Raw genomic sequence first — 26,834 nt, forward strand, 5'->3', positions numbered from 1 at the left:
TGTGGTCCTGATGAGATCCTCAGAGCATTCAGTCATCTAGGTGCCTCAATTTTGCATATTCTCACAGAATGTCAATATATGTGAACATCCCCTAACATTTACCTTGAAATCTTGGGGTTACTCTGTTCAAGTGAATGATTTCTGGGCTTTATCAGTCTGAAACATTCAAAGGATACAATGTTCGTGAGTTAATGAAGGAATTCACAGTATAAGAAAAGTAGAAATGCCGTGGTATACTTATTGTCAGGTGAAGAAAATTACTTATTTGGTTCTGTTGATCTTTAAAACAAATTTTTCACGACAAAGCTGGCAAAATACATCACTTTTGATCCAAGCAGTTTTGAAGTATTGGAGGCAGTCTAAATGATATAACCTTCACATTGAGATTTTGTGTAATCACAATAATGATTACTATAACAGCTCAAATTTATTATGTGCTGGGAACCAAGAACTACATTCAACTCGTTTGCTACATTATCTCATTTATCTTTCATAACAACCCTGTGACACATGTTCTAGTACATTTTTCACTTTACAGATGAGAAAACTGAGTCATAATGAGATTAAGTAATTTTCCCCAAGATCTCCAGGACTCATTGTTCTTAACATCTAAATAGTCAATTTCTGTTCTAAATAGTGTACCCTAAATAGTTAAGCTGTATTCTAAATAGTCTGCAGACCATTCTAAACAGTCAGCCATGTGACTGAGTTTCCAAAAAAGGCGGTAGGCTTCAATTGCCTTAATAGTAGTGATGAGACTGGAAGTTCTACTTTGAGCCGAAAAGCTTATGTTGTATCTGAGGCATATTGCCAAATAATTGGTACCATATTTCAAAAAGGAAAATAACAAATAAGAATTCAACCAAGGGAGGATGAAAATTATGGCAGGAGTCTGGAAAAGATGTCATAAGGACTGAGCAAGTCATTTAGCCACGATCAATTTTTTAAAATGTTTTATTATAATAGAGACAGTACATGATAATGCGTTGTAGAAAAACAGAAAATACAAAGAAAAAAAAAAAGAATGTCACAACTCAGCATCCAGTAACTGACACTGTTAATACCTTACTGCATATCAGTTGAACTACGAGGTCTGACAATGAAGTTCGTGAACTTGTTACCATGTTGCTAGCCTCTTTTTGGTATCAGAGGGACGATTCATTATGAATTTGTACAAACTGGACAAACAGTTAACAAAGTTTACTATTTGGAAGTGCTGAAAAGGCTGTGTGAAAAAGTTACACGACCTGAACTTTTCGCCAACAATTCATGGCTCTTGCATCACGACAATGCACCAGCTCACACAGCACTGTCTGTGAGGGAGTTTTTAACCAGTAAACAAATAACTGTATTGGACCACCCTCCCTACTCACCTGATCTGGCCCCCAATGACTCCTTTCTTTACCCGAAGATAAAGGAAATATTGAAAGGAAGACATTTTGATGACATTCAGGATATCAAGAGTAATACGATGAAAGCTCTGATAGCCCTTCCAGAAAAAGAGTTCCAAAATTGCTTTGAAGGATGGACCAGGTGCTGGTGTCGGTGCATAGCTTCCCAAGGGGAGTACTTCAAAGGCGACTGTAGTAATATTCAGCAATGAGATATGTAGCACTTTTTCTAGGATAAGTTCGCAAACTTAATTGTTCGACCTCATTTGCATAGATAGATAGATAGATAGATAGATAGATAGATAGATAGATAGATAGATAGATAGATAGATCGATCTCTTAAATTTATCCCTTAAGGGATACATATATCCCTTAAATTTCTTTTAATCTAGAATAGCCCCTTTTTTATGACTATTGAAGATAGATGAAAGGCCGTCAAACTTCAGAATAGTCTACCTCTTTGGATTTGGATTTGTCCAGTTGTATCCTCTTTTAAAGGCTTGATGGATTCAAGTAAAACATCATGGATAGAATATCATAGATGATGTTGTGTACTTCATGTCTGTTGTAGCACATGAGAAGATACAGAACTTCTAATTCATCTAACATTAATTTCCTAAAATTTATCTTCACTGGAGTGATGGCAGTCTGAACTCTATATTGTGTAATTTTATTTAACCTCTTGTGATTAGGAAATGTTCTATGTGTTATTACTTTGACACCAAATGAATGTCCAGATTCCCATCTACTATTTACCTAAGGATTTTAACTTTGATATATTTTCTGAATCAATAAGTTAGCTAGAGTTTGTGAAATGATGTTTTCCTAATTCTGTCATACCTTCTACATTTAAAACTGGCATTTAAAGTAGGACTTTCCCTTATAAACTGGTCCAGGCCTCAATTACCTGCTTGTATGATTATGAAGTTGCCTAAATAATATCTATGGACTGTTAAGTCCTACAAGTATACAAAGAGGTGATTCTAGAAAGAGCCACATACAGTCGGCTGATTTGTGACAAATATGATACTTCAGTGCAATGGAGAAAAGTTTTTTTTAAATAAATCGAGCTAGATTAAATATACATATATATATGTATATATATATATATATATATATATAGAGAGAGAGAGAGAGAGAGAGAGAGAGAGAGAGAGCCAAACAGTGACTACACATTTTAAGAAAGGAAAAACGCTATTAAAATTGTAATGTTCAATATGTACTGTTCATGAAAGATGAATACGTCACGTTTGACTTCTGCAATTATAAGAGATGCAATTATAAGAGATGGTTAATATCTGCATCCAGACACTTCTGATTATGGCGAACTACCGTTTGAGCAACATTGACCAAAATGTCCACTTATATACATTTTTTTGGCACCTCTAGTGTGTGTTTGTGTGTGTGTATGTGTGAGTCATAAATATATTTGAGAATCATGTATATATTTGTGACTTTTGACCCCTACCTGTCTCACACCAGAAACAAAATTCTGGATAGGTTGCCATTCTAAAGGTAAAATAATAGGAAAATATATTTATGAATCAAGGTAGGCAAAGATTTCTTAAACAGAACATAGTAAACACTAGCCAATTTTTTTTAATGATTAATGGTTTATTTTAAAATTTTAAATGTCTGTTCATTAAAAGACCACTATTATTGTGTTGAAAAAGCAATCCAAATAGTAGAATATACTTTCAATACATAAAAAGGGACTCATATTCAAAACACATAAAAAATTTCTGCAAATCGAAAAGGAAAATTGACATAAGACTTGACCAGACACTTCTGAAAGAAGACATCCAAATGACCAACGCACATATGAAAGTGTGTTCAGCTTCATTTGTCTATAGAGAAATTCAAATTAAAACCAAAATAAGATATCACTACAGTCCCACCAGAATGGTTAAAACCAATGACAGAAAAAATGAAAAATAAAACACAAATGTCATGGACGTGGAATAACTGAAATGCCCATACACTTCTGGTGGGAATATATATTAAGACAATCAACTTTGGACACCTTTTAGAAATATGTACTACAACTGAGCATAACATACTCTATAACCCAGCAATTCCACTCCTACAAGCATATGATCATCAACAGCGTTTCAGTATGTTCATAGCCATGCTGTTTAAAATAGCTAAAAAGTGGACCTTACTGAAATGCCCATCTTCAGTAGAATGAGTAAGTAAACTGTGGTGTATTCACGTAATGCAATACTAAACAATAGTGAGAAAGAACAACTTATAATAGACAACCATAGAATGAATATCAGAAATATAGTATTAAGTGAAAGAAGAACAAAAAATACATATTGTATGAATCCATTTATATAATGTACAAAACAAAGGCAATAAATTTATGCTGTTAGAAGAGTGGTTACTCTTGGAGGGTTATCAACTGGAAAGAGGCATTAGTGAAGGGCTCTAATGAAGGGTTCTGGGGGCTACTGATATTCTGTTTCTTGATCTGGGTAGTGGTTTCATCGGAGTGTTCACTTTGTCAAAATTCAGTGAGCAGTACATTCTGGTACTTGCACTTTTTTATATGTACATTATACTTCAATAACATTTTTTTTCTTTAAAAATTTTTTTCTTGGTTTCAGATGTAGAAAACAATGCAATAGTTAGACATTTACACCCCTCACAAAGTGATAGCCTCCCTCCCCCAATCTACTACCCCTCTGACATTGCATATAGCTGTTACAAGTCCATCGACTCTATTCCCTATGCTGTACTCCACATCCTGTGACTGCATATATATAAAATTATAGTTGACATTCAATATCATTCAGCTTCAGCTACAGGTGTACAGCGCAGTGGTCAGGCATTTACACCGTCCATGAGGTGGTCTCTCTAAAAAGACATGTGCCCATCTGACACCTTACAAAATCTTTACATTATTAATGAGAAAAATAAATACTCCTGGAAAAGAGAAAGAGATTTAAGTACAAGGTTGGCTACAAATTGATAATTACTAAATTAGAATGATGGCTACATGAGGGTTAATTTTATTATTCCTGTTATTGTTATATATGTTTAAACTTTTCTAAAATATAAGATAAAAATGAGAGTTGAAAGAAAGGAAAAAGATAAAGATATAGACATACTATTAATAACAGAGATGTGTAAATAAAGTACCCCTGAGGAGGAGGAGAGGAGTGAAGCATAGAACCATTGTTTTTATCATAAACATTTTAGGACTATTTGATTTCATCAACTATGTGCATGTATTACTTTGATAAATCAGAAATAAAACTTAAATGTCAAAAAAAAAAATTTTAAATTTTGGAAGGAAAGGAGGTGAAGAACTCCCATGATTTTAATCTCAAATGATAATAAAATCATGTTTTGGAATTATATTACTTGAGGGAGTGGGAATAAAAGAACAGAAATTAGAGTTAAGAGGCCTGAGATGCTCTACTTTCATATAAAATTTAATTTAACACTTATGAACTGAAAAAAGAGGAAAGAAAATCAATAAGGAGCAGTAACTCCCTGCTAAGGAATACATTGGAAGCAGGAATTATGAGACAGAAAGAAATAACAAATAGCTTAATATTGTACAAATACATTTTAACAATGTACTAAGTTGATTCTAATTTTTCAATCTTATTTGTCTACATAACTCTTTGGTCAAATAAACTTGAAAAACATCCCCCTGAGTCCTCTTCCTAGGAGAACAGTTTGGAGAAATTTGAGCTAAAGACAGTGTTAAGAGCAAAGCAGCCACTTTGCATTTTATGGAATTTACTTACCTAAAGCAGCAATTTCCGAGAACCTAAATGGTAATTCCAATCTCTCCTCCCAGCCAAGTATGATTCTTGGGCTCTATGGCAAACTCTAATTTGGATACTCAGCATATAGGTACTTGCCCACATCTGCTTGAAAGGTGGAAAATTAAAATACTTTCTATCCTGGGACTGTTGCAGCTTGTGTTGGTCATGTGACTCAGTCTTCACCAATGACGTAAAAGTCAACAGGGAAAGTTTTTTGCATTCCTGAAAAAAGGGACAGATCTCTATCTTGATGGAATGAAAATCCCCAACTCCACATTCTCCCACATTCAACTGGTCAAAGTATGACTTGTTCTTGCTGTCTTTGTATAACTTTGCTTTTGCAGCATTTTTACTTGAGTGTCAAGAGGGGATAAAAATAAATGTGTAAGTTTAACCCAACATGTTGATCTGGAGTCCTCCATATTTTCCCTAAATTCAAACATTTTAAGTAAGCAAATCAAAACGTCCTTGAGAATGAAAGAAACCAAATTCAAGGTCATGGTTATCATGTGAGGAAAGAGGATGGGAACTTGGATTGGTAAAAGATTTAAGGGAGCTTCAAAACCAATTATAACTATGTTTTGTAATTTGAAAAATGAAAGAAAGTAAAGCAAAATATTAAATTGGATGGAGCCTGGAGTTGGGTACATGAGTGTTTCTTATGTTAGACTCTGTAATTTTAACTATATTAATATATTTCAAAATTGAAAAGAGTACACTCAAAGTGAATTATTTATAAATGCATAACTAGGTACTGGGAATAATGACCCCGAAATTTCATCCAATTGTGGCAAGAAGGTGAGATATTAGGAAGACGGTAGGCAGCATATGGAAAAAGAATCTAGACCAGACTCTGACACAGATGTTCCTGTGGGCTGGAAGGTGACATCAATAACGACTGTGCAATACATGCATGCATAAACGCACGCACACTCACACAGATACATGCATGCATACATACATGTGCATAAATATATGTGTGACTAGGACTAGAGTATATGCTTCGTTAAATACTGTGGTTTATTCCTTTTAAAACAATTTTTTTTTTCTAAAAGTAATGTTTTTTAATTTCTCCAGGTTTTGTTAGGTATAGATACCTAACCAACCTAGGTAAATCCTACATCAACATTCAGGAAGTCAGAGAGGTCAGAAGAAGTAAGCACCTTCCTTAAAAAAACAAAAACAAAAAGTAGTCTTTTGAGGTTGATTTCTTTCTGTGTGATATTGTTACAGAAGCAGTAGATAGTGTGTTGCTGTGATCTGCGTATAAAGCCAACATTTAGATCTATGCACTTTTAAATGTTTGATTAAGTTTAGTATAGGACTATACATTAACAACAACAAAAGTGCATATCACTCTTCATTTGGAAACTTCCTAAAAAAGCTGTTATACTCAGTTATAGTTAAAACTGTTCCAAAACTAAACTCAATGTGCAATTACGTATAGTGCTATATCTAGAATAGCTTTTCTTAATAGCATGTGATCTGAATGATCTGATAGCACAATTGGTTCAATAATTATCCATTCAACCACAGAAATACTTGTCTAGGAAATTAAATCACCTCAATTATCCAGTTTGGGGATTCATAATGAAATATTGAATAGGTTTTTATCTAAATATGTTAACTATTTTCCTCTTGTAAATGTGCCTGTAAATTATATAATTTGTCTAGATAGTGAACATGATTTTGTAGAAGAGGCATAATATTTGGAATCAGAACTAGTTTCCAGCCCTAGCTATTCTATTCACCAGATGTTTGATTTGGGTAAATTGCTTAATCTCTTTGAGCCTCAATCTCTTCATCTATAAAATGGGGACATGATTATACCTTATACAATTCGCTTAACTAATCTATGTAGAATGTAATCAATACCTTAGTTCCTTACCTGCTTTCATAAAATCCATCTCAAAGGTCATTGTCATTGATTAAGATGCTGAAAATCCATAGGCCATTAGCAGTCCAAAGCAGTAAGAAACACATCTTTTATTTCGGTTGTTGTAAGCAATTGATTTATTACTTCAAATTGCTGTCATTATTTTTGTGCTCCAGCTCCCCTCTGAGAATCACTGAGTATCAAGGAAATCATAGCTGCTGGGGTGGGGGTTGGGGGGAGTTGTGGAAAGCAGAAGAAAAGTTAACTGAGACTCTTTTAAGCTGTGTGATACGGGGCAAATCAATAGGGGACTTAACTAGCTTGGCACCTGTAGAAGAAAATTATTTTTTCTTCAAAATGTTCTACAAATTGAACAATAAAGATTATATACCTCCTTTCATTCACAAACTACCAGTGAGTTAGACTCTTCCCAGAATATATGACCTCTGCTTTCTAGAAATAATATGAATTATTTAGTGAAAAGCTTAGCCAGACATAGTGATGTTCAGAATAGATAACCTAGAATGGTGATTCTCCAGAATCAATTTGCTAGTCTGACTGGATGACACTCACCTGGGAGCTTGTGAAAAATACATATTCCCAGACTCTGGTCCAGAGATTTTGATTCTGTGTGTCTATGAGAGAGCACAGGGACATGTATTTAAAACAAAAAACTTTTCAGGTAGACTAAACAACTTGTGGTGCTTCCATACAATAATATCAATGCACACACAAAAAAAGGATGAGGAACTTCTTTATGTATAGATGTGGACCAATCTTCAAGTTATATTAAGTGGCAATAGAAAGACTGTATCATTTGCTACCATTGCTGTTAAAATGAAGGATGAACATACATATCTGCTTATGTATGCATTAAATATCACAGGAAGGTTACACAAAAAGCTAAGAATATTTGTTTTGCCTCTGTAGAGAAGAACTGGGTGGTTGGTAGATAGGAGTGGGAGAGAGATTTTCCCACAGCATAAACTTTTGTACCTTTTGAAACTGAGCCAAGTAAAAATAATATGTTTGGGAAAGGCTGAAAAATATTATTTCTGTAATACTAATGACAAAATATGGCTTATAAATAACTCACTCTCCAGGTAACTCGATCTTCAGCCAGGATTTTAACTACTGACCAAGAAATTTATAATATGCAACATATTAATGTAATAATATGTAGACACTGTACGAGTGTACTATGCAACATATCCATGTCTCTAAGAGATTAAGTATTCTCCTTTTGTGAAGATAGAGCACCAAAAAGGTAGATACAGGGCAGTTGCATTAATGTGAATGATTTGTTCCTGGAAACTTATTTCTAACCTGTAGAGTTGAAGACTAAGTTTCAAGAGATCTGACAAGGGAGAGTGGCTCGGTCTGCCAGCTAATTTGCTCCCTCCTAATGAAAATAGCAAAAGCACAGTTTATAATTTATTCAACAAGTCATCTTTGAAATAAGGAATTCTTGACTATTTTTTATAATTGGAAGAAATATGAATTATTTCAAAACATATACATAGAAATTTTATTAATGTTTTATACCATGCCACTTCAAATTAGTGAAGTTCAAAATTACATTAAATGCAGGCACATCATTCTCGAAATACCTTTGTTTAACCTCATCCAAAAAAAATCTTCACAGAAAATATATTTTGATGTGATTCATTTGGTTTTTATTTAGAGTTGTTCAAAGAACACCCACTTGAAAAACACTCCTATGTATTCTGTGAAACTGTGCAAGACATTGCGATCATTGGGTTCCTCGATGCCACTTATATAAATCATAATTCCCCCATTACATTTTTAGGTCAGAAAATGGTTTTAAGAACTCTATGCTTCCTTTTATCACAAGAGAATTGCCACCAAGAACCTGGGAGTTAAATTTGATGTTGAACCATAGTATGTGCCAAATTTCCTGACAAAATTTCGAATGATCTAGCCTTGGAGAGAAGAAAGGAAAAGCAAATATCACCTGCTTATAAAATTTATGTAGCATAATTTAAAGAAGTAAACAAAACAGTCTTGTACTAGGTAACAATGTGTACCATTTCTGATTTTAATTAAAATTTGGCTCCCTGCACAAGAAGTAAAGCAATTGGATGGATAATAACAAGGCTCCATTCTTTGAGAAGACCTTAGGGATAAAGACGCCAATGAGAAAAGTCCTACCTTTTAAGTAGCAATTCTAGAGTGTGTTGGCTAATGAATGTACACCTTAAGTGGCTGGACAGAAACAGTGAAGGAAATGCTCTAAGAGCTGAGTGTCAGTCTTGAAGAAAAATTAATGTTCGACTCATTCTTACCTTATGGATTATGCCTTGGGAGCCAATCCAATTCTTTTGACTTTCCCTAGTCTTTCCCTTGGTTAGGACCTTGCACAGACCCATCTAAGAGAAATGACTAATCAGTAACTGGCAGAATGTTCAGACCATAAGGGAAACCTGTTTGGACGAGGGTCGAAAAATAATGCAGCTTATAATAACTGCTGAATGTAAAATTGCCCAGCCACTTTGGAAAACAATCTGGCAGTTCTTCAAAAGGTTAAACATACAGGGACCATATGACCCAGCAATTCCACTGTAAGGGGTAATTTCCTTCTTGTCCATCTCACCTGGTAACTTCAAGTAGTTCAGTGAATGAATCAGGGAAGAGAGATAAATTATTTCCTATCTTTAATTCAAGGGTTATCTGGAATAGACATTAATTATTAATATATTGGATTCTGTTTATTGTCTCTACTTCCTTCGTTTTTATACACACGTCTCTATTTTTATATTATACACTCAAACTTTTTACTAAAATGTCTTATTAAAATGACAGATCTATTGTTGATTATTAAAAATACAGAAAAACATCATGAGCCTAGTACCGAAAGATAGCTACTGCTAGTATTTTGCTACTTTATGCTTCTCAGGATGTATTTACATATATTTATTTTATAAGAGTGGGAGCAAACATTGCACAATTGCCTTAACCTAATTTTCCCAATTCCATGAAAGAATCCACTACAATACCATTTTCATTGCTAGAAGATATTAATATTTCACATGAATATGCCATGTGCTTTTTGCACTAGCTATCCCTGAGAAACAGATGCTAAGAAAAAGATTTGTGCTGTGTGCAGTAATGTTATTGGATCGCCCTTGGGATCAACCGTTACATGGGCGAGTAAAGGAAGTAGGGTTGGGTCAAGGGAGGAGTAAAATTACAGTGAAGTTGCAATAAGGATAATGGGAAACTCTGGAGCAGGGGTGCCCCTTCAGAGTTGTTTCTCCTTGAGGCAAAGGGGCTGAATCTTTGAAACCCCTTTTTACCTGGTAATTGTATGGGGACTATGCCCTGAGAATAGGTGTGACCTGGGGCAAGACAATTCTTTACAACTCAGGCCAATTCATAGATAGAAATTCAGGGGAGAGCCATTGGTTGTCAATGCTACCAGCAACTAATGAATTCCTTAGTTGCTTAGGACTAATGAATTCCTTAGTCCTGAAGCGGGAATCTGGGAGACATAAAGTAGTATTTGGTGAAGTCTATCTCCCATGCCATTTAAATTTACTTATGTATTTTATGAAGTTCTCATGGTATCTTTCTTCTACTATTTATTCTAGATTTTACTGACTCTTGGCTAACATCTCTGCTGATTTAGGTGGCTAACGGGTAACCCAGACCCTCATCCCTTATGGGTCTGAGCCCCTGGTCACCATGACTTTCTCAGGCCTGTTGCACTTATAATCATTATCAAGATTGGGCAGTGTAGTACACCAAGAGATTCCCCAGTGAACTGCATGGGTATAAAACTTACTCTTTCCTGCCCTCATTGTGAAGCAGCTGCCCTACCTTTCTACCTGATATCAGAGTTAAGCACCTGTACCAGGATGGTGACTCTTTTCTTTGCTACTATTTTCTTTGCTTTTTTTTCCTTATCATAAGAACCCTAAAGTGACATTAGTGTTTTCATTTAAAGTTTAATGGGACTTCTTTTTTAATTAAAGTTTATTGGGGTGGCAATTGTTAGTAAAGTTAAATAGATTTCAGGTATATGATTCTGTAATACGTCATCTATATATCACATGGTATGTTCATCACCCACAGTGAGTTCTTCCATCACCATATATATTTGATCCCCTTTACTCTTATCTACCACCCTCCTCCCCCCTTACCCTCTGGTCACCACTAAACTATTGCCTGTGTCTATGAGTTTTTGTTTCATTTGTTTGTCTTGTTCTTTTGTTGTTTTCAGTTTTATATACCACATATCAGTGAAATCATATGGTTCTCTACTTTTTCTGTCTGATTTATTTCACTTAGAATTATACTCTCAAGATCCATCCAAGCTGTCACAAATGTTCCTATATCATCTTTCCTTACCGCCGAATAGTATTCCATTGTGTATATATACCACAACTTCTTTATCCATTCATCTATCGAAGGACATTTTGGTTGTTTCCATGTCTTGGCCACCATAAACAAAGCTGCAATGAACATTGGAGCACATGTGTCTTTATGTATAAATGTTTTCAGATTTTTTGGGTAGATACCCAGAAGGGGGATGGCTGGGTTATACTGTAATTCTATTCTGAATTTTTTGAGAAAACTCCACACTGCCTTCCACAGCGGCTGCACCAATCTGCATTCCCACCAACAGTGTATGAGAGTTCCTTTTTCACTACAGCCTGTCCAACACTTGTTACTATTTGTCTTGTTGATGATAGCCATTCTAACTATTATGAGGTGATATCTCATTGTGGGTTTTATTTGCATTTCTCTGATAATTAGTGATGTTGAGCATTTTTCCATATGTCTATTGGGCATTTGTATGTCCTCTTTGGAGAAATGTCTCTTTAGGTCCTCTGCCCATTTTTTAATTGGATTGTTTTTTTGTTGTTGAGTTGTATGAGTTCCTTATATTTTTTGGATAAGTTGTATGAATTCCTTATGTATTTTGGATTTAGCCCTTTATCAGAGGTGTTGTTTGCAAAATTCTTCAATGGGACTCTTGTTGTATCTTTTGATGGAAAATTTCCCTCTCTGAGGAGCAGAATATTTAGACCCACATGTCTAGAGTTGTAGAAATGGAAAGAATAAATTCTCCAAGTTAGTTACTTGGAAGGATGGTAGAGCAGGATTACTCCTACCTCCTTCTGTTGGTTTCCAGACCCATGCATTCTACCTATTGGAGACATAGCATCATGCGATAATCATTGACTCAGAATGTAACTAGGTCATAGAGCATAAGCCCCCCCATTCTTGTAGAACATCATTTCCAAGCTGGTGCCTCCGTTACACTTTCACAAGGCTATTCTCTCACTCAGTCAGCCCGGGGACTTCTGGGTGGTGCGGTGGGTGGTGCAGTAAGTGATCAAACCGGTGGGTCTGATGGTCGTGCGTTCACCGCCATATCTCCTTTGTTGTCAAGTGAGTCTTGGTCTGATGCGATACTGTGCAAGATCCCATGTCAGTGGATCCAACACTTGGTCAGCCCTTGAATAGGGTGCTGGCTGAGGTTCTGTGGATGGCAAAGGCAAACCCACACCCAGGATATATGTCGATTCTAGCCAAGAAGATTTGCTGCCCCTGTCAGAGTGGAAGGGAGTCAGAGTGGTCAATTTGTCACCACATAGCTGGTTCGTGTCCTTGATGATTATGCCATAGCAGGACTTGGCATTAGTCTCTGCACTGGGAGGTGGGATATTTCAGAGTGGCAGTGGCTACGTTAGCCTTGATGAATGGGAGCCATGCTGTTGGGCCCATGCATAGCCACCATCCCTGCTACTATGACTTCTCTGTTTATGTGACCAATATGCCAGTCCTGGGGTGGCTGATGACAGAGACTTGCTGATGGCAATGGGACATGCCAACCTGTATTTTTGATTCTTTAGTGCCTCGTCTCTGAAGAATGATGAAGGAGAAAGGGATGCTCTCTAGAGGGCATTAACATGTAATGCAAAGATCACACTTGGGCTCATTTCTATAAGCCCACCCACTTACATCTTCCCAAGATGCCCTTGTTGACAATCTTCTAATTTTCCTTTATCCAGGTCCCTGAAAAATTGGTTGAATTATTTTCCTCTGCTTGAATTTGTATATCTTGTTATTTTTCTCCCCATTCTTTCCACAGAAGATAGATGATTAGATGCAATGCCTCCACCCATTGTGAGGATTTCCCTTCACAGTTTTCTTTCCGAGACACCAGTGAGTATGGTTATAGTGCAACAGCAGTCGATTTTTAGCTTGCCCTTTGTATCAGGATGACCCGTCTATAAACCATCTGTTGGGCTTTTTCCTCTTCAGTGAGCTAATCATCAGGGACACCTCATCTGGCCACAGGTTCATGGTGATAGAGGTGCCAATGCAGCTTAATTGTGCCCTCCATCCTGCTTTATGCTTGGTTCTGGATTTACCACTTCCATCTTATGATGAATTGCTGCTGAGTCCACCTGACCTATGACTTGACAATTCCCAGGGAAGGTCTCAGCTGAGCCAACAGCTGCCAATATTCCAGCAGCTAGAGGAATGAATGCCTCCACTCATTTCTGAAAAAGAAACTTCAATTCTCTGATACTGAGCATTTCAGGTGTTTCTTGGTATTTTTGTTTGCATTTTATTTTTGCTATTTCAAACAACTTAACTTTGAAAGTTATTATTTTTACAAAGCAGATCATTTATAAAAATTAGAAAGATATGAACCAAAAATGGGGAACTAATCAGATGATAAGAAACTAAGAAATTTGGGTTCTAGTCCTAGCTTTGCTATTATCTTAGAATATTATAGTTGACTAACCATTTCACTTCTCAGAGTCTTAATTGCCTTATCTACATTATAAGACAGTTGAATGAGAACAATTTTTTACAATCTAGAATCTACTGAGAAAGCAACTAAAAATTCAAGAGCTATTTCCAGTGTTTTATAAAGTCTAATGAAAATGATTTATGTATCCTTGAGAAGGTTGCTGAGGGATCGGGTGAGAGACACTGCACTGTCAGTTTAGGCAAGCACGAGAGCTATATCCGATAAATACTGTAGAATAAAAGAATCCTAGAACATCTTTGTATGATAAGTATTGCCAAGTCATCTGGTCCAACTCACAAACAGATGCACAAATCCCATCATTATAATTGAAAACTTTTCTTTGAACTCGTCCTATATCATGAGTAGGCCTGTCCAGTTTCAGAGGGCTCTAATAATTACGTTGCCTAGAAGTATTTTCTCTCATCAGGTAGTCGCTCTCTTTCTTTCATCAACACACATTCTCTCCTCAATTTATTCCAATTGAGCTTCATTACCCACCATTCCTCTGGGACTGCCAAATCCAATGGTCTCTCCTTTGTTCTTATCCTACCTCGTTTCTCAGCAGCATTTGACACAATTTTTCACTCCCTCCTTCTTGAAATGATTTCTTCCCTTGGCCTCCTGGTTAGCATCTTTCCTGCCTTTCCTCTTAATTCACTAGTTTATCCTCCTCAGTCTTGTATTCTGCCTTTTCCTCTTCCTTCCTCTACCCAATTTCTAAGTGAACCCATTGGCTCAGTAACTTGGTCCTATTCCCTTAAGTGGCATCACTTATTCTCATGGCTTCAGGTAGTCTAGACTTTCTTTAAAAGAAATAAGTCAGATGATTTAATAAACATTAAAATAAAAACTAGCAAATAAGAACATCAGCATGCCAAATGTAAACACTATTTTCTTACAAAAAATTGTTTTCAATTATTGTTGACATTCAATATTGTATTAGTTTCAGGTATATAGCACAGTGGTTAGACATTTATATAATTTACAAAGTGATTTCCCCCAATAAGTCTTGCACCCACTTGACACCATGTACCGTTATTACAATATTGTTTACTGTATTTTCTAAGCTGTTCTTTATATACCCATGACTATTTTGTAACTGCCAATTTGTACTTCTTAATCCCTTCATCTTTTTCTCCCAGTCCCTGCAACCCCTTTCCCAACAGGCAACAATCAGTTTGTTCTCTGCATCTATGAGTTTGCTTCTGTTGTGCTTTGTTTATTTATTTATTTATTTATTTATTTATTTATTTATTTATTTATTTATTTATTTTAGGTTCTACATATAAGTGAAAATATATGGTATTTGTCCTTCTCTGTCTGACCCATTTCACTTAGCACAATAACCTCTAAGGCAATCCATGCTGTCGTAAATAAGACTTCATTTTTTTTTATGGATGAGTAATATTCCATTGTATATATGTCCTTTCTCTTTATTTCTTGGATATCTCTTCAGTGGGAACCTCTGCAGCTGAGATATCCTGTCACATGTGTGTGTGGGACCAGTCTGTTTTGCATCTCTGCCCCTCCTACCAGTTTCAACATAGCTTCTTTACAGCCTTAGTTATAGAAGTTCTCTTCAGCTAGTCTTCAGGTGTTTTTTGATGGTGTTATTCTATAAATTTAGTTGCAATTTTGATGTAGTTGTGGGAGAATGCAAGCACAGCATCTTTTACCTTCTCTACCTACTCTACACATTTACCTACTCTACCATCTTGACTGGAGGTCCCCCAGATAGTCTGTATCTTCCATTCGTCATCTCTTGTCTGAAACTTAGATTCAAATATCCAACTTTATACTTAGCAGCTCTTTTTGGATGGCTAATAGGTATCTGAAACTTAATTTGTTCATAAGTGAACTTTTTGTTTTTCCACCCAGACCCATTCCTTCCCCAAGCTCTCAAATATCAGAAAGTGACACCACTCCTGCTATATTTCTCAGGCCGAAAACTTAGGATACACTGATAATTCAGCTTTTTCTCCGTCCAATATGCACCCAAATTCTATCATTTCTAATTCCAAAAGTAGCCCCAAATCAGACATTTCATTTTATGTCCATTATCACTCTTTCTCTCTCTAAGACTTCTCTGTTTCTTGCCTGGAATATTACCATAACCTTCCAATTGGTCTCCTTGCTGCACTCTTGCTTTCTATAAGCTGTTCTCCATGTAATAGCAAGAACAGTTTATTTAAAATATAATCAGGTCATGATTGTCATTTCTCTGCTTAAAACCCACCAAATTCCTGGCTTCTGATGGCAACTGAAATCTCAGTATTTTACCTTGTCCTACAGTTCCATAAATGATCTTGACCTTGCATTGCTGAACATCCCATAAACATTATCCACCCTATCTACAACCTTTCAGCCAAACTGGCCATCTCGCTCACCATAGGATCTTTTTACTAGCTGTTCCATTTTCTTGGAATTATTCTTTTCTTGATCCTCAGTCTTAGATCCTTAATCCTTATGGTCATACATGTCTCAGTTGAGATGTCACCTCCTTAATAGCCATCTCAAGCCAAAATAGCCATCTAATTCTTTTCCTATCTTTATGCCCTATTTGATCCTAGGATACCACTTAGCACTTTAGGAGTTTTCCTTGTTTGTTTACTTATTTATTGTGTCTCCTCACTAGTCTGTAAATTTTCTGAGCAGTGACATTGTCGACTTTGTTCCTATTCTTTTCTCAGAGAGACTTAGAAAAGAGCTTGGCACACAGTAAATGTTCTATAAAAATTTGTTAGAGGAAGAAAAGAATCAGGAGACTCTGAGTCTCTAGCCTAACATCACAGTCAAAATGTCCAGGATAAAATTGAAATCCATTGTTATTTAAATTGGTGTCCTTGTTTTGATGTGAAAAACCCTATCAAAAGTTCAATTATAGAGAACTGTTAACTGCTATCTAACTCTTTCCTTTGTCAATCAAAAAGCTCCTATTTGGAAAATTTATCATTTTGGGGAAGAAGATTTAGTGTAAAGCACACAGTGGACATGAAATGTCAATTGCCAGAGATATCATAAAATTTACTTCATAATAGAAGCAATTTCATTTTTTTCTTATTTTCATTTTTTTCTTATTTCAGATAAATCTATAGGTACTGTAATTTACTCTAATGGGCTACCTCTGTTCATAGTAAAGTCAGAGGTAACTTTTATAGTACCTATAAAAGTGATAGGATATTCTCAACAGGTTTTACTCCCTTGGCCTTAATGCAAAGTCCAAGATGTTTGCCCAGGCCTGCTAGATTACTTATCTTCTTGAGAATCCAATTCTAAAAAATCAAATAGTAATCAGTTAAGTTTGATCTTTCTGGGTTATGGGACCTCACTAGATATTTTAAGATATCCTATCTTTAGTAATTATGATGTATTTTCCTTCAGCCAGATTTATACCATGATAAGCATAAAAAAACTCAAATTCTCAAACCTGACCATCACCATTTTTTCCTTTCCTGTCACTCCCTTTTCTGATTGAACTATGATCAAAAGTCTATTCATTAGTTCATGTTATCCAACAAGAGGAAAATTTCTATTGTACTTTATTAATAACTAAAATGTATCAATTGTTTAACATGCGCCAGCCAATATTCTGTTTTTACAGATGAGGTCTGACAATTAAGATTGCAAACTCGTCCTAGAAAAAGTGCTACAAACCTCATTGCTGAATATCAATATGGTCACCTTCGAAGTACTCCCCTTGGGAAGCTATGCACTGACGCCAGTGCCTAGTTCACCCTTCAAATCAATTTTGGAACTCTTTTTCTGGACTGGCCATCAGAGCTATCATCGTATTACCCTTGATGTCCTGAATGTCATCAAAATGTCTTCCTTTCACTATTTCCTTTATCTTCTGGTAAAGAAAGAAGTCACGGGGGGCCAGATCAGGTGAGTAGGGAGGATGTGCCAATACAGTTATTTGTTTACTGGCTAAAACTCCCTCACAGACAGTGCCGTGTGAGCTGGTGCATTGTGGTCATGCAAGAGCTCCTTTGAGACTCTTTTTGCACCCACCTTTCTCATGCCAAGATTTTCAGTTAAGATTTTCCTGACTGTTTCTCTATCGATGTTTACTTGGTCTGCTATGCTTCTCACAGTCAGCTGATGATTTCGACACACTATTCCATGAAATAGTCAGTTCTGCTCGTTACTGGCCACTCTGACCTCTCTTCATTAGTGACACATTCTCTCCCCCCAGAAAAACGTTTAATCCATTTGCACACCGCTGTTTTCTTCATGGCATTATCCCCATACACTTGGAATAACACATCCCTGATTTCACTTCCACTCTTGCCAAGTTGAACAAGAAATTTAGTGTTTGTTCATTGCTCTAATTCAAGCCCAGACATTCTCGCGACGGGCACAGAGACATGTGCGACAACAATAATGAGCTCCACTCAGCAAGACACCGCCACATGTCAACATGAACACAGCTGTGAGACACTGGTACACCACGGTTATGAAACCTTCCTGAGCTGTTGGTACAGTGCTGTCCATGTAAGCGCACGGTGGCAAGTTCATGAACTTGATCGTCAGACCTCATAGTTTAATTCGTTTAATCGTGACATGTGTACTGTTATACTGACCATTATATAGATTGACGAGCTGCAGCACTGAGCAGTTAAGTAACATGGGTAAGTTTAAACAGCTAGTAAGTAGTCAAACTGGGCTGTAAACCCAAGCAGTGTGACTCCAGGGCCAGGGTTGTGAGCCACTACGCTACCTCCCCACTGATAAAACTCAAATTTTTCCTCTTGCTTTTATAACTTATTACTTCAGTCCTTTATACAGTTTGATAAATAGTGACTAATACCTTCTCCAGGAAAAGCATCCCAGTTTTCTCATATTGTAAGATTCCAAATCTCTTTGTCACCCAGGTCACCTCTGGAAATCCAGGAGCATCTATTCATCCTCTTAAAATGTCAGAACTATGTGTCAGTCCATGTGTGGGCTTAGCTAGAGATAATTAGTTCCTTCTTCCTACATATTATAATTTTGTTAACATACGAGTAGTATCAACTCTCCTTAGCTTGTTTGGTAGCCACATCACACTCTTTACTCTATTTCTATCAAATGTATTTTGCACAAGATTCAAAACTCCTTGGAGCTGCTATACGTATTTCCCAAAACACCTACCAGGAACCAAATGGAAATAAAGTTTCAGTACAGCTGCTATAGTGTGAAAATGGGCTTCCCATAACATCAAGGACACATGCATATTCAAGCCTAATATCCTTTAAAATCGTACACATGTGAAAAGATTTTTTAAAAAACTAAAGACATTTTTTAAACAATAAAATAATACAATAAATCAAGACACATTATTTGCTACAAAAGCCACTTAAAGGCCTGCTGATAGTTTCGGTAAGAAAAATAATGAAAGCCCTCAGTAATTGGAGGCCTTCCAGTACACATGTAAGAGAGGAGAGAGACATAAATAAGTCCTGGGGATGTAATGTACAGCATGGTGACTATAATTAACAATACTGTATTATATATTGCAAAGTTGATAAGAGAGTAGATCTGAAAGTTCTCATCACAAGAAAAGAAAATTGTAACTATGTGTCATGATGGATGAAAACCAGACATGTAGTGATCATGTCACTATATATTATACAAATATCAAATTATTATACACCTGGAACTATTATCATGCCATATGTCAATTGTATCTCAATTTTTAAAAAGAAAGGAGAGAGAGTATATAAAGAAAGGGAGCGTGAAAGAGTTTGATTTTGCTGCACTCTTTTTCCCTCTCCTGCTTTAAATTCTCACAATTACTAAGCTTTCTGACTCATGTTTTCTAGTAATCTTTCCCCCGTATTACACTCTGGACCTGTTATCACTGTCTGGTTCAACACTGAACTTGTAGCCTATCAGTAAAGAGTCAGTTCAATGAACTAGCCGTTAGCTTTCTTATTAGACCTTGCCTTGGTGAAATGCTTTACCGTGAGGCTGTGATATCACTGAGTTTGCCCTGGCCACATGAGGAGGAGCTAATCATGAACTGCTGTGAGCTCTTCTTTTTGTCTCCATGTGATACTGGGTTGATTTTGAAAAACCTAAGTGATAGATTTCACATTTATTCCTAATATGTTGTCTCTTGTTTTATTCAACCGTGCTAAGATCTTTGGGGAATCCAATTCTGTTAGCAGATATTAGCCAATCAGATTTCAGGTCATCCACATATTTGAAAACAGGCCATTTATTTGTTTACCTGAGTTGTTCATGAAAATGTTAACCAAGGATGGGGTTCTGGGATAAGATCACTAGAAATTTCTTTCTCAATAAACAATGACACATTAATCAGTGCTCTTTGAAAACGGTCATTCCATCGTTTATAGACCACCTCGAGTGTTCCATCAGCTGGTTCTTTTTTTATAATGTGGCCATGGACATAATTCAGGTATACCATTTCATGCTTGGGATGTACCCATCCTGTACTCTTTAGTGGCATTATAGCATAGAGATTAAGACCATGGATTCTGATATGTGACTACCTATACATGTACAAAATACACATTCCCGTTTTATTTTTTTTTAATTTATTAGTTTCAGGTGTATAAGACAAGGTAATACTTAGACGTTCATCATTTATATCCCTCACACTGTGAACCCCCCCTCCCCCCATCCACTATCCCTCCGACCTCACACTGAGCCATCACATTATATATATAAAATTATAGTTGGCATTCATTAATGTTTAGCTTTTGGTGTACAATGCCATGATCAGGCATCCACAGTATCCCTGAGGTGGTCTCCCAAATAGGACGCATGTCCATCGGATACCCAACAAAATCTTTACAACATTATTGAATATGTTCCCCAAATTAATTTTCAAAAAACCCTGAGGCCATCTTGTGGTTACACACCTTCCCGTTTTAGCTTTGTGGTCTTGGGTTGGTTATTGTTCTAAACCTGTTACCTCATGTATAAAATGGGGAAAATTAACACTTAAAATCAAATGAAAAATGTATATAAAGCATTTAACCTAGAGCCTAACATTGAATAAGTGCTAAAGAAATACTAGCTCTTCATCATGGTAATAGTTAACTTACCCAAAAAGAAAATGAGGCTAGTCAATTACAGCATAATCTTAATGAGCCCGTCCTGGGTCTTAGTGAATACACTTCCCTTTGTAAGAATTTACATGCTCTCATTTTATACTATTTGAAAAATCCATGCATTTTACCAATCCATTCTATAATTTTTCACAGGGATTAATGTCAGGCTCACTGAACTATAATCACAAAATTTACCGTTTTTCCTTATTGAAAATTTGCACTGTATTTGCCTCTCTCCCCTTCTCCATCATTCCTCAGAGGTAACAATTGCTGGTTCAGAAGTTTTATCCCCCACTTCTTTCCAACCCTGCAGTGAAATTCATCTCAGCCAAGGTACTTGATGTTCTCTATCTTCCCACCTATCTTTTAAATCAGTTTCCTCTTAAACTAGTTTATTCTACCCTCTCCAGTCTGAAGATCATAGTCTTTGACGCAGAAGACAGGCAGAACAGGAACGGAGTGGTCCTGCTTTCTTTTTGTCGTCTGTTATCACCATCTGTCTCAAGCAGAGGGCCTACCCCTTCCTGTTTGTTCCTCTTGCTCATTAGTATAACTTTTAAAATTCCCCTCTTTTTAACTTATTATTTTAAACAACTTTAGTTCCATGAGAATTTATACTTTAATTTGTTCTTAAAGGCCCGTGCAAGTAGTTTAAATTCACCACTGGTTATCCATTCCTCTTTCTGCTTTTTGTTTGTCTTTTCAAAATATAAGCTCAGGCATTTCCAGTGTAAAATGCCATTTGAAGTAGTTTCTCCCTAAAATATCTTTTAAGGCCCAAATTAAAAGCAAATACAATGTGTGTCTCTGGAGAAGTTTAAGGTACTACTGCTTTAAAATGCCAGGTCTCAGTGTGAAGTGATTTCAGAAAGTTAATTGTTAAGGAAATGTGAGGTGAGTAGGTGATGGGGACTAAGATTATAGCTATGGAGATGGGAGTAAATGGACAGATTCAAGATACAGTGGAAGAAGCACCAATAGTATCTACTGATAGATGGGATATAGGTTGTGAGAGAAAGAAGAGTCAAGGAAAATATAACCGATAAATTTGTGGGTTTTTTTTTTTTTAAGCAATTAAGTAAATGGTAAATCTATTTAGTGAGAGGTGAAAGACTTTCAGCAACAAATTGGGACAGGGTATTCTGTTTAGCCATGTTTAAGTTTCCTACTAGACAACTAAATTGGAATGCCAAGTGGATTATAGGAGTTTGGGATTCTCAAGACAGACCTAGGCTGGAGATATAAATTTGATTTGTCTGCTGAAGATGGTGTTTAAATCCCTGGGACTAGCTGAAATTACCCAGATTAGATCATAGAGGTGAGAAGAGAGCCAAAGAGAGAGTCCTGAGTCACCAAAATAGAGGTCTAGGGGGAGAACGAAAGGGTTTGAAATGAAGCAGTCAGAATGATGAGAGAAAAGCTAGGGAAGCATGATATCCTAGAAACCCAGTGAAGAATGTGTGTCAGGAAGGGTGGAATAGAGTGCATAGTGTCAAATGTCAAAAGCTCAAGTAAGATGATCTCAGAGAAGTGAACATTAGCTTTAGTAGGATGAAGTCATTGGTGAGATGATGTCCATTTTTGTAGAGAAGTCAAGAGAAATACCCAATTAAGATGATTTGAAGAGAAAATGTTAAGAAGTAGAGACAGTAAGTATAGATTTGCTTTATTTTTCTATGAAGGAGGGCGGAGAAATAGGCAATAGCTAGAACAGGATGTGGAAACAGGAAAGTTTTTGTTTGCTTGCTTTTTTGTTTGTGTTGATGGGTAATCTTAAAGCATGCTTCAGTTTGGATGGGAAGGATTCAGTAGAAAGGGAGATATTAATAATGTAGTAGAGAAAGAAAAATAGGGCAGTGAAAATTCATTTTTTTTACAAAAAGTTAAGTGGTGTGGTTGGGCTAAGATGGGAGCAGTGACTTCTCTATTATAACTAGAAAAGAGGCCAATATGTGGATACAGATACAAGTAGGTTGATGGTTGAAAGATAAAATCCTTATTGGAGTAGAACTATTTTGTATAAAATATGCAGAGGTTATTAGCTTAGGACAAGGGGGGAAGCAGATGTTGGAGATTTAAGATCATCTGCTGAGATAATAGAAAAATACGTTTACTAGAGAATTGGGGTAGGTTTGATTGTCAGTGTCAAGTGACAATTTGAGGGTTATGGTCATGGTTTGAAATGATTCTGGTCAGCACTGCTGTGATTTTATCCAGTAAGACTGAGATGTTTGTGAACAAATGTGGAGAGAGAAGTTTGTATAAGGAAAGCTGGGATTTTTTTTTTTTTTTTGGCATGTGCAAAAGTAATAGAGAGGCAAGTAATTAATGACAGTTATAAGGGCGAAATTATAACCCTGGACAATGGAATCCAGACGTAGTAACAAGAGAAGTGAAGAAATTGAGAGTAGTCAGTATTTTCTTTCTTGTTTTTATTTAAGCAATTAAATAAATGGTAAATCTGTTTAGTGAGAGGTGAAAGACTTTCAGCAACAAATTGGGAAGGGGTATTAATTCTGTTTAGCCATGTTTAACTTTCCTATTAGACAGCTAAATTGAAATGCCAAGTGGAATTTTGTTTTGAGTTTACTTTGCTCTTTTTTTGATAATTTTTGAGATATGAACTTATATTATTGGTTTAAGACCTTTCCTCTTTTCTAATGTAAGTATTTGGTGCTATAAATTTCCCTCTCAGCAGTGCTTTAGCTGTATCCCACATATTTTAATATGGTGTATTTTCATTTGCTTCTATGTATTGTTTAATTTCCTTTGAGACTTTCTCTTTGATTCATTATTTAGAAGTGTGTTGTTTAATTTCCAAGTGTTTGGAGATTTTCCCCTTGTCTTTCTGTTAGTGATTTCTAGTTTGATTTTATTATGGTCAGAGAACATACTTTGTGTAATTTCAATTATTTTAAATTTATTGGGGTTTGTTTATAACCCAAGATATGATCTATGTGGTAAATGTTCCATAAATGCTTGGAAAATATCTATTCTGCTCTGACTGGGTGATTTGTTCTATGTATATCAGTTTTCTGTGGGTAATTGTGTTGTTCTGATCTTTTATGTTCTTGCTGATTTTGTTTTAGTTCTAATGCTTACTAAGAGGGTGTATTAAAGAACAAACAATTACTGTGAATTTGTTTATCTTATCATCTATATTCATTTCTGCTTAATGTATTTTGGAGATCCAGCTTTTTGATGCATACACATTAGGATTATTATATCTTCCTGGTGGATTGATCCTCTTTTATTATGTAACGTGCCTCTTTGCCTCTTGTAATATTCCTTGCTCTGAAGTCTATTTTATTTAATACTAATATACCTATTCCTGATTTTCAAAAATTAATATTTTCATGGTATACTTTTCAATCATTTTACGTTAGCCTATGTTGTTGAATTTTAAGTGAGTTTTTTGAGATCTGGTTATGAGGAGTTGTGTTAGGGATACATATACTTTGGATTTAGTGGAATAAACATACGTTGTCCACAGACAGTCTTGCATATAATTAAGAAATTCCTTGCATGGGGTGGCTTTAGGAAAGTTCCTAACCACTCACTATGCTGACTCACCCAACTTTGTGATACAAAGTTCAGGACCTATGGTTGTCTTGCAATATGAGCATGACCTATCAAATTCAGAAGTGTTGTGTAGGGAGGAAAAATAATATTTGAAATTCGGGGAGCCAGAAGTTAGTCTTTGGAAAATTCATCCAACAATTGGACATGTGATAGTTACTATTTATTTATCTAAATATTGGAGCAAGTGAGACATAATGGCACCTAGTCATAAGAGAAGTTCTCTCTTGCTACAAATACTCAATAATGCAACATTTACAATTATAAATAATCCATACTTTTCAAAGGTGAAAATTGCATAAAATAGAATTTATCAGAATTTTTTATGTAGACTACAAGTACTATAAATAGTGAGTACATCTATGTGTGATGTCACATGTTTTATACATTCTAATTCTAAATAATATTTTTTTAAAAAGTTGATCAACCATGCTAGAACAAAGACTGAATTTACCAAATGATCTTACAAAATCATAATTATATAAAAATAATACCAAAGTGTATTCTGCCAAAATGTTTCAAGCAGTTGATTAACTAAAAATAGTATATCATAATTTATTTGGGGGGGGTGGAATTTAGGAATGATTATAGTATCTGGAAGCTTTGTTTAATTTGTAATTTTCTGTGGCTTCTTTTCTCATTCTAAAGAATTACGCACTTTTGTATCTAATTTAGTGTGAGTACTGTTGTATTATTTTTCTTTAAAATGATCTCACAAAACTTGGATATTTAGCAGAATATCTTGTGTTTTCAAAGTTTATTGTCATACCAACTGGAAATGAAGATAGTATTATCTTTTCATTCTCCATATTTATATAGCTTCTTTAATTTTCTAAACTTATCTGTTCCAAAATGTATTAAATAGTGATAACAGCAGAAATCCCTGTCTTGTTACTGATTTAAATAAAATAATGGTTGTTGTATATAATGTAGTTGCTGGCTTTAGGTAGAGATTTTTTTTTTTTCAAAAATTTTGTTTAGATACTGCTATGGGCTGAATTATGTCACCCCAAAATTATGTGTTGAAACCCTAACTCCTTATGTGACTGTATTGCAGATAATGACTTTAAGGAGTTGATTAAGGTTAAATGAGGTCGTAAGAGTGGAGCCCTTTCTGACAGAACTGGTGACCTTATAAGAGGCCATAAGGTCTTTCCTTAGAAGAAAAGGAAAGACACCAAATCTCCCTCGCTCTCTGCCATGTGAGGACACTGTGAGAAGTTAGCCACCTGCAAGCCAGGAATAGAGATTTCACTGGAACCCAAGTGTATGGTACCTTCATCTTGAACTTCCATCTGCTAGAAGTTTGCGAAAATAATTTGTTTGTTTGTTTAAGCCACTCAGTCTATGGTATTTTTTTTTGTCAGTCCAAGCTGACTAATACAGTTTCCATTTTTCCCCTCCCCACTGAAAATTTATTGGTGTAAATGCAACCATATAAAGCCGTAAATTATGTTAAACAATGTCATGGCATTGTCCTCTAGCCTACAGTTCTCAATTGTGGTGATTTTGTCCCATAGGAGTCATTTAGCAATGTCTAGAGACATTTTCGGTTGTCACAACTGGGGGAGAGGATTACATGGAACTGACATCATGTGGATAGAGACCAGGGATGCTGACAAATATTGTACAAAGGTTGGACAGCTCCCCATAACGAAGACTTATCTGGTTCAAAATGTCAGTAGTGCCAAAGTTGAAAAACTGCCTAGCCAAGCCTCTGAAAACCTCCATCCCCTAGAGGAAAAAAGAGAGGATGTCCCAAATGACTGTAAATGCTGCATCCCCTGGCCCAAAGTGGTGTGCATGGATGGGCCAGGCTGGGAGAAGTGAAGGGCTGGCTCTCAGAGCATCAGTAGTTGGTGGAGCAGGACCGCTTGCTCTGCTGTCCCTTGAAGTACAGGTTAGTAGTCAGTCTTGGCATTGGACCACTTGCCAGTGTTTCCGAAGGTCTCTATACCTGTTGTCATTGACAGGTGTCCCTCTCATAGAACAGGGGCAGGGCAGGTAGAGAAACTGGCTCTTTTGTAGTGGCAGATTATCTTGCCTACACCTCCTCCTCCTCTGGCTGCCAAGACCTGCCATGGAGCTTTGTTTTATTTGTCTATTACTTATAGTTTTTCTTAGGAATGTCTAATCAATTTTATCAAATGACTCTATAGTAATCATTGACACAGTCATATTGTTTTTCTCCTGTAATATTTGGTATGTTGGCTTAGTTAATGGATACATTCATTTCGAAAAATAAAAATACAAACTTTTTTATTACTTTCATCAGATATTTATTAAGGCTATTCTAACTTTATTCAAAAGGTTTTCATCTTTTTCCACAATCTACGGTTGGTGGATTAAAAA

The sequence above is a fragment of the Rhinolophus hipposideros genome, assembly GCF_964194185.1.
Source record: "Rhinolophus hipposideros genome assembly, chromosome: 11".
In the NCBI taxonomy this organism is placed as follows: Eukaryota; Metazoa; Chordata; class Mammalia; order Chiroptera; family Rhinolophidae; genus Rhinolophus; species Rhinolophus hipposideros.